The sequence below is a fragment of the Mesocricetus auratus genome, unplaced genomic scaffold, assembly GCF_017639785.1.
Source record: "Mesocricetus auratus isolate SY011 unplaced genomic scaffold, BCM_Maur_2.0 Super-Scaffold_100018, whole genome shotgun sequence".
In the NCBI taxonomy this organism is placed as follows: Eukaryota; Metazoa; Chordata; class Mammalia; order Rodentia; family Cricetidae; genus Mesocricetus; species Mesocricetus auratus.
This window is the reverse complement of record NW_024429199.1, coordinates 5,110,180-5,125,562: the sequence shown is the minus strand read 5'-3', so window position 1 is coordinate 5,125,562 and position 15,383 is coordinate 5,110,180. Positions and strand designations below refer to the sequence as shown.

At 40.6% G+C, this 15,383-nt stretch overlaps 1 long non-coding RNA gene across 4 annotated transcripts in view; it reads right to left on the bottom strand.

Annotated features, from left to right (window-relative positions):
- Window positions 1–1,018: 1,018 nt before the first annotated feature.
- Window positions 1,019–15,383, bottom strand: part of LOC121132857 — a 37,996-nt gene continuing 23,631 nt past the window's right edge. For 2 of the 4 annotated variants that reach the window (XR_005869540.1, XR_005869538.1), the window contains 2 exons: window positions 5,459–5,555; window positions 1,019–4,055 (listed from right to left, as the gene is read on the bottom strand). This is a non-coding gene — a long non-coding RNA (uncharacterized LOC121132857). The remainder of the gene's footprint in view (window positions 4,056–5,458; window positions 5,556–15,383) is intronic. The other 2 variants (XR_005869541.1, XR_005869539.1) reach the window with 1 other exon arrangement.

Sequence of the window (15,383 nt, the reverse complement as noted above, 5' to 3'; positions counted from 1 at the left end):
AGATGTGGCATTCTCCTCCCTTGTGTCTCAAATCATGTTTCTCTTACAGAGTTGCCTCTAAGGGCATCATGGAAACACTAAAGCACATTGCCACAAAGCTTGGGAAGAAAAGAGAAAACAACCAAAGTCATGGAATTAAAAGCAAGGCCTCTTCGCCCAGCCCCTAAATAGAAACCTAAACATTGATGGGGAAAGGAACTCTCTGGTGTACTTGCTCAAACTGCATATGCAATCGCATGTGTAAATCAAATTATGTGACACATTAAAGTCAAGACTTGAGATGAAAGAAAATGCTCTTCCAGTGAGTATCTGCTAGGAAAAAACAAATTTATCACCAAGGAGAGCAAAGGAGTGTTTCTGCAAAGATCAATGCTTTTTGAAATTCCCTGCTACCATTGCAAGATCATAGCCTATAGGACCGAGTTACAGCAATCTGTCATGTCCACAAACTCAGTTACCAGCTAAGTTAGGAAAGTATTACCGCAACATGCATGTGTATGCATGTGCATACATGTGCATTATGTGGTCATTTCATAACCCTTTGCAGAGCTTAACCATAAAATCTGAAAAACTCTCACCTATACTTGTCCTAAAAGAATTAACAAAAGTCTTTCTGAGCACTTAAATACATGCCTAAGGATGATTTTACTTTTACATTGTTATCATTTTACTCTTACATTTTCTTTAAGAAAAAAAAGAAAGAAAAATTATTGACCCCGAGGAAGTTATACCGAATATTTTAAAATTTTAAGTATATCATTGTTAGACGGGGACAATACCATTCCTCTTCCACATCTCCTCTCAAGAACTCCAGAAACGGCTTCACAGTTGTGAATGTGGAAAAAAATTGTGTATCACTTCCACGAGTGCTAACTCTAAGATGAGAGAAAATTAGTCCATTTGCAGGCATTGGAAAACCAGGGAATCGCTCCATTGTCAAGACAAGAACCAACAGCTGCTTTGGATTCCACGTATTTCAAGGACAAGGCATTGAATGACTCCTTTGACACCCAAAGTATGCCAATAATTCAATGTATTAGTTGGATGCAAATTTCATACAATACGGTATGGAAAGCAAACTGTAATTGGGAGGGCCTGAGTGAATGGGTCTCTGTCCTTTGACAGAGCCCATTGTTGAACCACAGCCTGAACCTCCGACCCTTTACTTTGCAGGGATACAATAGCCTTTGATATGAGGTGGTGGGAAAAAGACTTAGACACTCATTTCACATTCAGTTGCAATTCATCAGTTTGGCGGGGACTTTTAGCAGCTTTAATGACCACAGCAATTGATGGTTAAATCAATTTGTGCCGGTGACAGCATGGCTGGCCTCTAGACTGTAACAATCCAGGATTGCGCCAGGCAGAAAAGACTCTGTTATTCAGATGTGCTCGGTTCCTAGTCAGCTCTGAATGAAAACAATGGGAGGGAGGCTCTCTCAGGGCAGGCTGGAAAATGCTTGCATTCACTTCCACTGCTTGCACAATGTCGAAGCTTCCCTGTAAAGCGGTGCAGTGGATTTTATTCCCGTAAGAACTGTTGCAAGGAAAAATATACAGTAGAAGACAAGTATTTCTAACGTATAACTATATCCTGAGAGATAACAACAAACCAGAAAGAATTTAACCTTTGATTCCTTGATCGAACTGGGTGGTCCTACTTCTGTCACCGCTAGGCACCCCTCCTCCACCACCCCTCAAAACAAAATAGAAAAGGGGGGAAGAAAAGCAATAGCAGATATTATGAGGGAAGAGGCTTGTGTTTAGGGAGAAAGTGAGAAAACAACCCCACGGTTTTTGTGTCAAAAAGGAGGGACTATTGCTCCCCCTTCTGTTGATCAGAGATAATTCTTTCCCAAGTAAGTTTTTTATGTTATGTGTTTACAATGAAGAGATGTTTCAGAGTAATGGGACAACCAGGCAGAACTGTTCAACTTACAATAAAGCAAAATAAGTTATTTTATTTTTACTAAACCTAATTTAACATTTAGGAAATCCACAGGCATAGTTGGTAATTTTTAAATGAGAAAGATGAAATGCTGTTCCACTAATATTATTTTTTACTGTTGTTTTGAGTGTAAGAATCAGGAATTAGACCATAAACAGTACATTATAACTCTGCAGAAAATCTGCAGCCTAAAATATATCTGTAGCTTTAAGCAATGTGATGCCAACACACTATTTACATATTTGAATACTAATGCCTGGCATAACTTAAGTCCATGGATGTATTGTAACAAATATGGTACCAGAGCCAATTTTTTTAAAGTTTTGTGTTTTTAAATATGTTAAATATGTGTTAACACTACATTTTTTTTGCAAAACAATCTTGTTTTCAAGAAGTCTAGTGTACAAAGTATTACACTCTGGACTGGACTGGATAAAAAGAACTGCCAGGGCAGAATCTGTGACCTTGAGTTACCTTTTATGTCCTAGTAAGAATAGGACCAAATGATGCAATTTTATTTTACAGCAATGGTGGAATAAAGGGCAGGGAAATCACCTCCAGAACATGGGTAGGTCCATGGGAAATGGATGGCCCCGACATGAAGCTGTGGTGTTGTGGGAAAAAAATGTAAACAAGGTTTTCCAACAGATTTGTCTAAACATTGAAAGGATATTGAGTCTGTACAGAGGAGGTCTTGGCACCGAGTCCAGGGCTGTTCTTGGTAACTGAGGAGGGGAGAGAAAAAGAGGAAAGTTTCCATGGCAACGCTGGTGCTGAGCACAAATGGAACAGGCGTGCATCTTCTCAAGGGAGGGCTGGAGGGTGGAAAGTGGAAGTGAGGGGGAAGGGCAGTGCAGCCCTTGTGAAGCTGGTTTATGCTGAATAAGTGTTTTGTGTTAAAGTGTGACTTGCTGCACATCACGGTGTGCATTCCAAGAGATCTGAGACCCTCAAATATGCTCCCACAGAGATCCAAGACTGTTGTACGTGGAAATAGACGTTTGCCTCATCATTTCCACGATGCATACATCTTGCATCCTATGATGTTATCTCCCTTCAAAGTAAAAAAAAATTAGGAGTGGCATGACTAGAATATTTTGCAGATACCTTTCCTTATTCTTGACAGTCATATGGAAAAAAGCGATTTCCTTCTCTTGGCTACAGAGGTGGGAAGTTGTGGTTTCTCATTGTTTCGAATGTGAAACTCTGGTTCACAAGTCTGACATTGCTTCACTTCTCACAAGAAAACATGTCATTCAAGGAATAAGATTAAGTGCAACTGAACATTATTTACCTGACAAAATTGTCATTATTAGTATTCTCATCTCATTATAAACACCTCAGCGTGAAGAGTAAATCAGGATGGCAACAAGAAGGGGGGATAGGTGGATGGTAAATGATTCTCAATGTTGTAAAGTCTGTGTATGGCCACCCTCCCGTTAGAAGTTAGATTGGAGAACCAACTAGCACAGAGCACTTTGATAACACACATCTGAGCTGTGTGTGAATTACATTTGTGCCCAACATTTTCATTAACCAAAATTCTGAAATGTAATATACACTAGTCTACGAATTTGGTGAGAGAGGAGGCTTGCATTGCAGAGCCTACATATAGCAGATGCCCAGTGCCAGCTTGTTGACTACTGACAGAATCAGATGAAGCATTCTTTTTTTTTACAAAGTTATGGGTGAGATAATCGATAAATGCACCAAAACATGGACATTTATTGACTATCAGCAATATAGTAGCCAGCATCGCATGTTGTCTAATTTAACACATACACATTCTTAGACATATCACTATTGGTATCCTCACCTTACAAGTTAGAATGGAGAGCCACAGAAAGTTTAACTTTTGTTCTCAAATGTATACCTCTGAGTAAACTGGAATTCAAACCCAGTTCTTCTTACCTCGTGTAGCTTATGTTCTTTCAGCTTCCTCGCGTCTTACCTTATACCAAGGAGTGCTCTGCCATCACTGGAAGAACTGACGTGTAAAGGATTCACTCACCACGCTAACACTTCTCCTTAGGGCACCATCAAGTTTCAAAGGATGCATCTTACTTCCCACTGTTCCTGAATTTTGGAAGCCAGTAGAATCCAGGAACTTAAATTCAAATTTAAATTATCCAAGTTTACAATTTTTGACATCTAGTGAGTATTAAAACTCTACAAGCATTTCCTGGCTATTGTGAACAGAGCAGCAATGAAGATGAATGAGCAAGTTTATCTTCAATCAGATATATTGTCCTTGACACGAGCCTAAGGAGCGGTATAGCTGGGTGATGGGGTATGATGATATTTCTGGTTTTTTGCAGTCTCCACGCTGACTTGCACAGTGCTTTCACCAGTCCACACTCTCACTGGTGGTGAATCTGTTTGCCTGTTTCCCTGTATCCATGTCAACATCTGCTGTCATTTGTTTTTATGATTTGTTTGATTATTTGGCCTTTCTTAATTTTAGCCATTCCAACAAGGACAAAATTAAATCTCAATGTAGTTTCAATTTGCCCTTCCTGATGTTATAATTATATTGAAAACTTTTATTCTAACTCAGATTTATTTCTTTTATTTCACATGCACAAGTGTTTTGCCTGCCTATGTGCCTGTGCACCACCTGCACACAGTACCCGAGGAGACCAGAAGAGGGCATCAGAGCCTCCTGGAACAGGAGTCATGGGGTTCTGAGCCGCTGTAGGGCTGCTGGGAACCTAACCCAGGCCCTCTGCAAGAGCAGCAAGTGCTCTTAAACCCTGAGACAGCTTTCCAGTCCCTCAACACTTTTTAAAATGTTTCTCAATCATCTCGATTTCAACTTTTGAGAGCTCTGCTTAGGTGCATGGTGCATTTATTAGTTGGACTGCTTGTTTTCCTGGTGTTTGTTGTTGCTCTTGCTGTTCTTTGTATATTGTAGCTACTAGCCCTCTGCCAAATGGAAACAGCCACCATGTCCATCAGCTGGTAAATGAATAAGGAAAATATGGTACATTTATCCAATGGAATATATTATTAACCAGTTAAGAAAAACATAATTCACAGGTAAATGGATGGGGCTGGAAACAATCATTCTATGTGAGATAATTTAGATCCAGAAAGACGAATATTTCACAATTTATCTTGTGTAAATACTAACTTTGCACCATTAGATATATGTGTTTCATTTTCAATACCTGAAGATGTTAGAAAACTAGTAAGGAGCCATGGGGTGGAGGAGGAGGGGATCACGCAAGAGAGGGAAGAGAGGATGCAATGACCTAAAGAGGAAAGGGAAAGGGAGATGATGGAACAGACGGATTAAATAAGATGGGGATAGAAAGAGTAGAGGGAAGATATGGAGAGGAATACATAACATTAAATATCTCTCGAAAACTCATATGGCAATTTAGTGTCATAAAATACACATATATAGAAGTATTTTAAATTGACATGCCCTATAACAGGAGGACAATACCCAAACTACATACCACATGGTACCAAATAAAAACCCACTATCAGAAATGGATTACATACTTTTGAGTTGTCAGCCAATGGTGTCCCATAAACCTTCATGCAATTTCAGGCTATTTCCAGTGCTCTTGTGTACCCTCCAGTACTTTCCAGTAAGACACTGTTAATGACACAATATGGAACACCAGGTTGGTAATGACCTGAAAAGCCTCATCTTTACTGGCTAGCTTTCATAGTGTTGGAAAGTGCTATTTATGCACACTGCCAGAGGAGGAAAATAGAAGTCGGGTTTGAGGGAAGAAGAGGGTAAACGTAGCACTGAGAGACAAGCCTTCAGAAAAGTTGAGACTTGGGACTGAGAAGACGTTCTGCTGGAAATGCACTTAGTATGAAGGTGCAATAACCTGGGCTTACATTCATAGGACACTTATCAAAGGCTGGGTATGGAGGCATATGTCCATAATCCCAGTGCTGGGAGGATAAAGAACAGGGTATCCATGGGTTTTCCTGCCCAGACAGTGAAGCTATATTTGTAAGATCCCAATTCATTGAGGACCCCTGCCTCAAAAAAACAAACAAAAAACAGAAAAGCAATTTTGAAAGATACGTGATATTGACCTTTGATTTCCAACAAAAACATAAGCTCTGGAGGCAGAAGACATGGAATAGACTTGATTACAATCTTAACCACTGTCTCATGACTGAAGGGCTCACACAAACCGCAATGTTAAAACAGCTAATACACTATATTTAACATTCAGGTTAAGAGTCATCTCAGTCAATATACTGTTTTATAATCAACCCATTTTGTTTATAGTTATTACTCTATATACTAAAAATTCAGAAAATATTATCAATGGCTTCCATAATACTTATTAAAACATAAATGCAGCAAAAATTGTCAACAAATTACTAAAGCCAGGAGTCACGGATGATTAAGCAAACCCAGGATAACATATGACCCTCTGTGTGGGACTGGTAAATCTGTAGATGAAATTATGGCTATAACTAGAGTGGGAGAAAAGGAAAATTGGTTCTGAAATAACAAGTATCTGAGAATTGAAAATTATTGAACCTGTGGTCAATTCTTAGTGCATTTTCTATTGAAAGCATTAGCAAATCATGGGTCAGACCCATAAAAGCTTTCACACAGTTTTCAAAACGCACAGATCCATCTCTGGTAAACCAATTAAGTTTTTCCAGAATGAAGGCTTAATGATAAGTTCCCAGGGTAGAATTGACAGTTTTCCTGCAGAGAAGAAACTAAAACAGCTTAGGCAACACTAAGTCACATTCCCTACCTACTTTTCAGTCGGCCTGTGCAGATCTTGTCTGCTGAACCTGGGACCTGAGGACATGAAAGAATGGGGAGGATTCCAGGCTAATGCTGTAGACAACCTGACTTCAGTTTCAGTGCACTTTTATACACAGATGTAACAAAGAAAGCCGTGAACCAAGGGAGATTGTATGGGTTCAGAAAAACATGTAAACAAATGTCAATAAGCACATTTCCCAGAACTTTCTCAAGACCTAATTCAAAAACAATTGTCTGGCACACACTGTAGATAGATTGTATCTGAGAAACCATGAAAGCAAGGCCGAAGGCCACATCCAGATTTGGGACACACTGACCAGATTGGGTTCTATAGCAATGTTCTGACATCCAAAAAGAACACACATGTTTTATAAATTGGATGCAAATGTTTAACACAGGAGGCACAAAATCACATCCAAGAATAATCTACTCAACAAAATATACTGGAGGTTAAAAAGTCCTTTGCCTTTTTCCTTGGAGCGTCTCTCCCAGTTCCCTAAGGCATTGTTCACCATGAGTCATTAGTTTTTATTTTTTTTATTTAAATTAGAAGCTATCTTATTTTACATATCAATCCCAGTTCCTTCTCCCTCCCATCTTCCCATACCCCCCACCAACCCCCTATCCCTTCCCCCTTTTGCTCCCCAGGGAGGATGAGGCCTCCCATGGGTGATCATAAAAGTCTCTCACATCATTTGGGACAGAGCCTAGGCCTTCCCCCATGTGTCTAGGCTGAGACAGTGTCTGTCTATGGGGAATGGGCTCTCAAAGTCCATTCATGCACTAGGGATAAATACTGTTCCTCTAGCAGAGGCCCCATAGACTGCCCAGGCCTCCAAACTGACACCCACATTCAGGAAGCCTGATTCAGTCCTATGCTGGTTTCCCAGCTGTCAGGTAATTCTTTTGACCATGTTGTGACAATTCCCCATCACCCAAATAGGGGTAAGACAGCTACTGTTGAATGGTTTATGAGACAACCAGCAAAAGTAACATAAAGGAGAGTTTTGGTTTTGTTTGTTTGTTTGTTGTTTGGATTTTGTTTGTCTTGTGTGTATTTGTGTATCGTAGAAAGAGAGTAAATGTGTAGGACTTAAAAATGTACTAGTGTGTCCTGTATCACATTAGTATCATATAAATTATAAGGATAGGTTCTTCCCCATGGGCAGCCCCAGCAGCCTTAGGATAGCCATGATGGCCCTAGGAACCCCAAGTAAGACTGCCCAAGTTTTGACCCCCTTAGCTTGCCCAAAAATCCCACACTGCACATATGCCACCCCCCACCCACCTCATCCCCACTCCACCCCCACCCCACCCCACCCCCACTCCCAGGCTCCATATCTGGATCAACAACTTCAGAAGAAGACTTCAACTTTACCAGAGACCAGGCCAGATAAGGCACCACCCACTGTCCACTAACACTCCTTTAAGCCTGCCCAGTAGCCTGACTTTACACCCTCCCCAGGGTTCCACACTAGGGCCCACAGCTCTGACAATTTATAGGCCTGGCTGCAACTAGGAACTCCAGGGAAAACACTGCCCACCACCTGCCTGCTAATCCCCTTTAAGCCTGCCCAACAACCCCAGACTGCACACACACACACACACACACCACACACACACACTACCACCAACATCAACAAAATAACAGGAATTAGCAATCATTGGTCATTAATATCTCTCATTATCAATGGATTCAATTCACCAATAAAAAACACAGGCTAACAGAATGAATATGAAAATATGATCCATCCTTCTGCTGCATACAAGAAACACACCTCAAACCTCAACTTCAAAGACAAACATTACCCAGTCACAAAAAGAAACATGGTATGTACTCATTCATATGTGGATTTTAGACATGAATCAGGGGAAGTGCCAGCCAACAATCCCACTGCCAGAGAGTCTGGGAAACAGAGCCTTCATCCAGGGACTGATGAAAGTAGAGGCAGATACCCACAGCTAAACACTGAACTGAACTCCTGGAACCCAGTGACAGAAAGGGAGACCTGATGAGCAAAGGGGTTAAGACTGGGCTGGTTTAACCCACAGAAACAACTGACCTGAACAAGGGGGAGCTTTTGGACCTAAGACTGATGGCTGGGTGGACAGCATGGGACTGATCCAGACACCCTGAATGTGGGGTCAGTGAGGAGGCCAAGGTAATCTAAGGGGCCTTGGGTAGTATTTATCCCTGGCATACAAATGGAATTTGGCTGCCCATCCCACAATGAGGGATGCTCTCTCAGCTTGGACTCTTGGGGGGAGGGACTAGGCCCTGCCCTTGATGAAATGACAGACTCTGGAGATCCTGCATGGAGGGCCTCACCCTCCCTGGGGTCAGAGTGGAGACTGGGTAGGGGGCTGGGGGGCCTGGTGGGGGGGCAGGGGAGGAGGGGAGGGAGAGTGAGTTGGGATTGACATGTGAAGCAAACTTGTTTCTACCAAATAAAAAAAAAGAGGAAAAAAAACCCATTTACCTGGAGTAAAGGATTGTAAATACATTTTCCAATCAAACGGACCTGGTGTGGCTATCCTAATATCTAACAAAATAGACTTCCAATAAAAAATAATCAAAGGTGATGTAGAACAGCATTTCATATTCATTAAATGCAAACTCGCAAAGATGATTTCTCAATTCCAAACATCTATTCGCTAAATGTAAGCATACCCTCATTTGTAAAAGAAACATTAGTAGAACTTAAATCGCACATAGAATCCCACATAATAATAGTAACAGACTTTAACACCCCACTCTCACCAAATGATAGGTCATACAGATAGAAACAAAATGGACAATAGAATTAACAGACATTATGAGTCAAATAGGCCTGACGGGTATCTACAGGACATTTCACCCAAATACAAAAGAATATACCTTTCTTTCAGCACCACATGTAACCTTCTCCAAAATTGACTATATAGTCAGCCACAAAGCAAGTCTCAATAGATACAAAATAACCACAATGGATTAAAGCTGAATTTCAACAGAAAGAGATTGAAGAAAATATCATAAGATGGAAAGATCTCCCATGCTCATGGATCTGCAGCATTAGCATACTAAAAATGGCAATCATACAAAAAACAACCTTCCGATTCAAGACAATCCCCATTAAAACCCAAACACATTTCTTCACAGAACTTGAAAGAACAATACTCAAATTCATGTAGAAAAAAAAAACAAAAATCCCAGGATAGCTAAATAATCCTGCACAATAAAAGAACTTTAAGAGGTATTAAAAAATTTTATTTCAAACTCTGCACAGAGTGATAGTAACAAAAACCACATGGTACTGGAATAAAAACAGACAGGTAGATCAATGAAATCAAACCAAAGACTCTGACATAAATCCATACACTATGGACACCTGATTTTCAACAAAGAAGCTAAAATTATACAATGAAAAAGGAAAGCATCGTCAACAAATGGTTCTGGTAACTGGATGTTTGCATGTAGAAGAATATAGATCAGTATCGATCACCCAGCACAAAACTCAAATCAAGTGGATGAAAGACCTCAACATAAAACCAGATACACTGAACCTGATAGAAGAGAAAATGGGGAACAGCCTTGAACACATTGGCTAAACCTGCTAAACAGAGCAGGTTTATATGCACTAAGATCAACAATTAATAAATGGGATCTCATGACATTGAAAAGTTTCTATAAGGCAAAGGACACAATCAATAGGATAAAATAGCATCCTACAGAATGGTAAAAGATCTTCACCAACCCGATTTCCAAAACATATAAAGAACTCAAGAAAGTAGATATCAACAAACCAAATAATCCAATGTAAAAAATGGAGTAAACAGTTAAACAGTGAACTGAACCCAAGGAACCCAGTGACAGAGAGAGAGGAGCGATGAGCAAATTGGCAAAGAATGGGCTGGCAAAACCAGCAGAGACAGCTGATCTGAACAGGGGAGAGCTCTTGGACCCCAGACGGATAGCTGGGAGGCCAGTATGGGACTGATCCAGACCCCCCCCGAATGTGAGAGTTAGTGAAGAGGCCTGGGCAACCTATGGGGCCCTGAGCAGTGTATCAGTGTTTATCCCTGGAATACAAACAGACATCGTGTGTCCATAACACAAAGAAGGATGCTCTCTCAGTCTGGACTCTTAGGGCAGTGCCTGGACCCTACCCTGAATGAAATGACAGACTCTAGATATCCCTTATGTGGAAGGAATTGGCAATAGGGTGGGAGGCTCGGGGGGGGGGGGGATGGTGGAGGGGTGTGGGAGGAGGAGAGGGAACAGGGATTGACATGTAAAACAAGCTATTTAAAATTAAAATAATAATAAAAAATAAATCACAAAAAATGGAGTAAATATCTAAACAGAGAATTCTCAACAGGAGAATCCTAAGTGGCTGAGAAACATTTAAGGAAATATACAACATCCCACCCATCAGGGAAATGCAAATTAAAATGGCTCAGATTCTATATTACGCCTGTCAGAATGACTAAGATCAATAACACAAGTGACAGCTCATGCTGGCAAGGATGTGATGCAAGGGGAACACTCCTCCATTGCTGATGGGAGTGCAAGCTTGTACAGCCACTTTGGAAGTCATTGTGGTGGTTCTGCAGAAAACTGGGAATCAATCTACCACGAGACCCAGCCATACTACTTGGGCATATACCCAAAGGATGCTCAATCGTACCACAAGTATATTTGAACAGTATACTATGTTCATAGCAGCTTTATTTGCAATAGCCAGAATCTGGAAACAACCTCGTTGTCCAAGAACCAAGAAATGGATAAAGAAAATGGGATATATTTTTTACACAATGCTGTATTACTCAACTGTTAAAAACAAGATCACCAGGAAATCTGAAGGTAATTGGATGCAACTAGAAAAAAAATCATCCTGAGTGAGGTAACCCAGACTGAGGAAACATGGTATATACATACTCATAAGTAGATATTAGTTGTAAAATAAATGATAAGTATGCTACAACCCACAGATCACAGAGACTAGGTAACGGGGAGTGTTCATGGGAGGAGGTGCCCAGATGTCCTTGGGCAGGGGAAATAGAAAAGAATTTATGAGTGGACTGAGGTGTCTGGGAATTGGAACATGAGCAATAAGGTTTGAGGGGCCAGAGGGGGGATACTGAAAGAGACCACTGGAAGCAGGGTGAATTTCAAGGTCAAGTAAAAACCTGGCACAAGGGAATCTCCCAGGAATCTACAAGGATGACACTGGCTAAGCCTCCTAGCCATGTTGGATATGTGTCCTGAACTGCCCAACTCCTGTGACCATATTGGTACCTACTCCAATTGTCATCAGAGAGGCTTCATCCAGCAACTGATAGAAAAAGATGCAGATCCACAGACAAACATTAGGCAAAGTTCAGGGAATCCTGCAGAAGAGGGTGAGAAAGAATTGTAGGAGCCAAAGGAGTCAAGGACACCACAAGAAAATACACAGAATTAAATCAACTAACCTGGGCTCATAAGGCTCACAGAGACTGAACCAACACCAGAGAGCCTGCAAGGGACTGACCTAGGTACTCTGTATAGGTTACCACTGTGTAGCTTGGTCCTCTTGTGGGACCTCTAACAGGGGCTGTCTATGACTCTTTTACTGGCTTTTAGGACCCTACTCCTCATACTGGGTTGCCTCACACAGCCTTAATACACGGAGAAGTGCTCACTCTTACTGCAATGTGATATGCCATGTTTTGTTAATATCCGTGGGAGATCTGCCCTTTCCTAAACAGAAATGGAGGAGGAGGATATTGGGGGTGGGAAGAGAGGGCATTAGGGGGAGGGACTGGGAGAAGAGGAGGGAGGAGAAACTGCAGCTGGGAAGCAAAATAAATAAAGAAAGAAATTATTTAAATGATAAGGATGATTGTGATTGAATTGTGTGTTGATACAGTTTTGCTTTACAGTTCTATGAGCGTCAATCACGCATACAGCATGAGTTACATCTCTTTGTGTGTGGGATATGTATGAGTCAGAAGTCCTAGGTACTTGTTTGTTGTGGTTTTCTCTAAAATTTTCCACTGAAGAAGATGTGACTTAAGGACATGATGACTGCTTTGCAAGCTGGATACCAACTGGTAAAGTTCACTTGGATCAATAATGACAAATTTACACATGTGTACAAAAACAGAATATGTTGCTACAGAAAAAAAACTCGTTGGAGCCACACATCAATCAATCAATACACATTTTTGTCACAAAGAACCACTGATGATGAGCACTGTTGCTCCTGGTGTACAGAAAGAAACATAAAAGTTTGTGAACATAATTGAGATCAGTGAGTATATTTTTTAATTCTCAGAGGAGATATAATAGGTGTGATTATAAAAAAGTAACTGTTCAGAGAAAATATATATCTGCCTTCGAAAGAAGAAATAAGACACTAAACAACTCTTAAAGACATTGATATTGCTTATTTATAGTACAAGTAACACCCTCAATATTCTATCTTGATCAACCTATATTTATCATATAAACATAAAATGTCACATTTGGGGCCTAGAGAGATTGCTCATTGTGTCATGAAAATGCAAGGTCAAGATTCTGTAACCCACATAATGCTAGACATGGCACTGCCCATCTGTAATCCCAGGTTTCTTAGACAGAGATGGAGGGGGGAGCTATGAGACTCTCCAGAAGCCCCTGGGCCAGCCCTGGTGAATGCAGTTGCCAATGATAGACAGTGTTTCAAACAAGGTGAAAGGTAAAGAACAACACCTGAAACTGTCCCCTGACCTCCACTCGTGCTGCATAAATGTGTGTGTGCGCGCACACACACACACACACACACACACACACAAACAGAGAGAGAAAGAGACAGAGAGAGACAGAGACAGAGTCAGAGAGACAGACAGAGAGAGACAGAGGGACAGAGAGAGAGAGAGGTCATATTTTAATGATGGAAATCATTTGAGGAAAGACCAGGACACACAATTGTATTTATTTACAGGTCAACTGCTAAATGGTTATACTTCACCAACACTTGATGACATTCTTCCTGTCACAGGAAAAGTTGATGCCACATTTTCAAAGCTTCTCTTTGCTGTTATAGTCAGACAAAAGAGTATAAGATAAAATTTAGCATCAATAAGAAAACAATTTACTGTGCTGATCGTTTTACAAGTGCTGTTTAATAGTCTTTAATACATGTTGATAATGTTATCCAGTAGATCTTTGGAGCTTTCTCAACTAGGAAAACCAAAACATTTAAAGAACATAGATAACCTTTGCCTTACTCCCTCCTTCCTAGACCTTCGCAACCACCATTCTACACTCTGGTGAGTGAAATTACATAGTATTCAGTTTTTGCAAGTATCTTACTTTCCTTATTATAATGTACCAGAAGGATCACTTATGTTGTAGCATGACAAATGATCTATTTTTAAGTCAGAATAATATTTCATTACACAGATATATCTCTTATTTTATCCACTCAGCCATCAGACACAAGCTAGGGGCTAGGTGTTCAATCACACAAGCTTACAGGGGGCATTGCACATCCAACCGCATAGACTCACTGCTCCATTTCTTGTTCAGAAACTTGAATACTGTACAATTGTGCTAGCTAACTCACCTAATAATCATCATGTTCACTTCTAGTTTGTTTGAGCAGGTATTCTGTGATATTTTAGACACAACGCAAGGCTCTATTGACATTTTAATTATATTCTGTGTACCCCATGCCCCTACAGCTTGAGGCTCTGACGCCTGGCTCTGCCACGGCTGCAATACGTAGGTTTAAACTAAGTTTCTAGTGTTCAATTTACCAACAAAGACTTGGAAGTCAGATGTGGGGATTAAAGCCTGCTAGATCAGAGAAGGCGAGAAACAACCAGCTGACATTGACTTTTGGCCAGAGACCCAGCAAGCGTCTCTTCACTCATCCCAAAACCAAAAGGAGGCTCCAAACTCCAGTTACCACCCTTTCCTTTTTATGTGTCTTCTCTATCCAAATTTCTGGCTAATCTATGGCAAATTCCAGTCGTCTAGTCCCTAGTTATGCTCCTGATTCAAGATAAACTTTATTTAACAGTCTTGGAGTGTCACAGCATGATCAAAATTCCCACCACATTTCTATTGTAGTTTAAAACCACTGTGTTCATTCCTAGTCACATTCATTTCTCATACCCTAAGCAAGCAGTCTGAGCTCAAGCTATGCTCTCGATGCCCATGTTCTTTCATCCCCTTTAATGGCAGATGACAGCAAAGCTCCCTACTTGAGAAACAAGTTGAGATGATGAGCATGTACAAGAGTTGTTACCTAGCCTCTTCAAGGCAAACCTCTGCTACTACCTGAGTTCTTCATGCCATTCCTCACTGATTTCCTCATTGGTTTTATAGAGAGAATATATGGACCCAGGAGCTAAACAGTGATGAAAATGTCAACTTCATAAGGAAACACATAGTTTTCACTTTTGCAAAGCTGTGTAATTTTTAAGCAAACATTTCCAGATGACAGTTTTTGTGTTTATAAAATCAAAACTATATGAGTTGTGCTATATGTCTTTCAGCTTTAGAGCTATACACTCTACAGTTTCAAACACAACACAAACCAAGGTTTTAACTGCTACCTAGAAATAGAAGAAAGGAGAGTGAGTACATACAGGGCCAGATGGCATCTGTTCTGTTCTGGCTTTGCAATCTCAGACACAAACTGGAACCTCTCTCAGATTCTA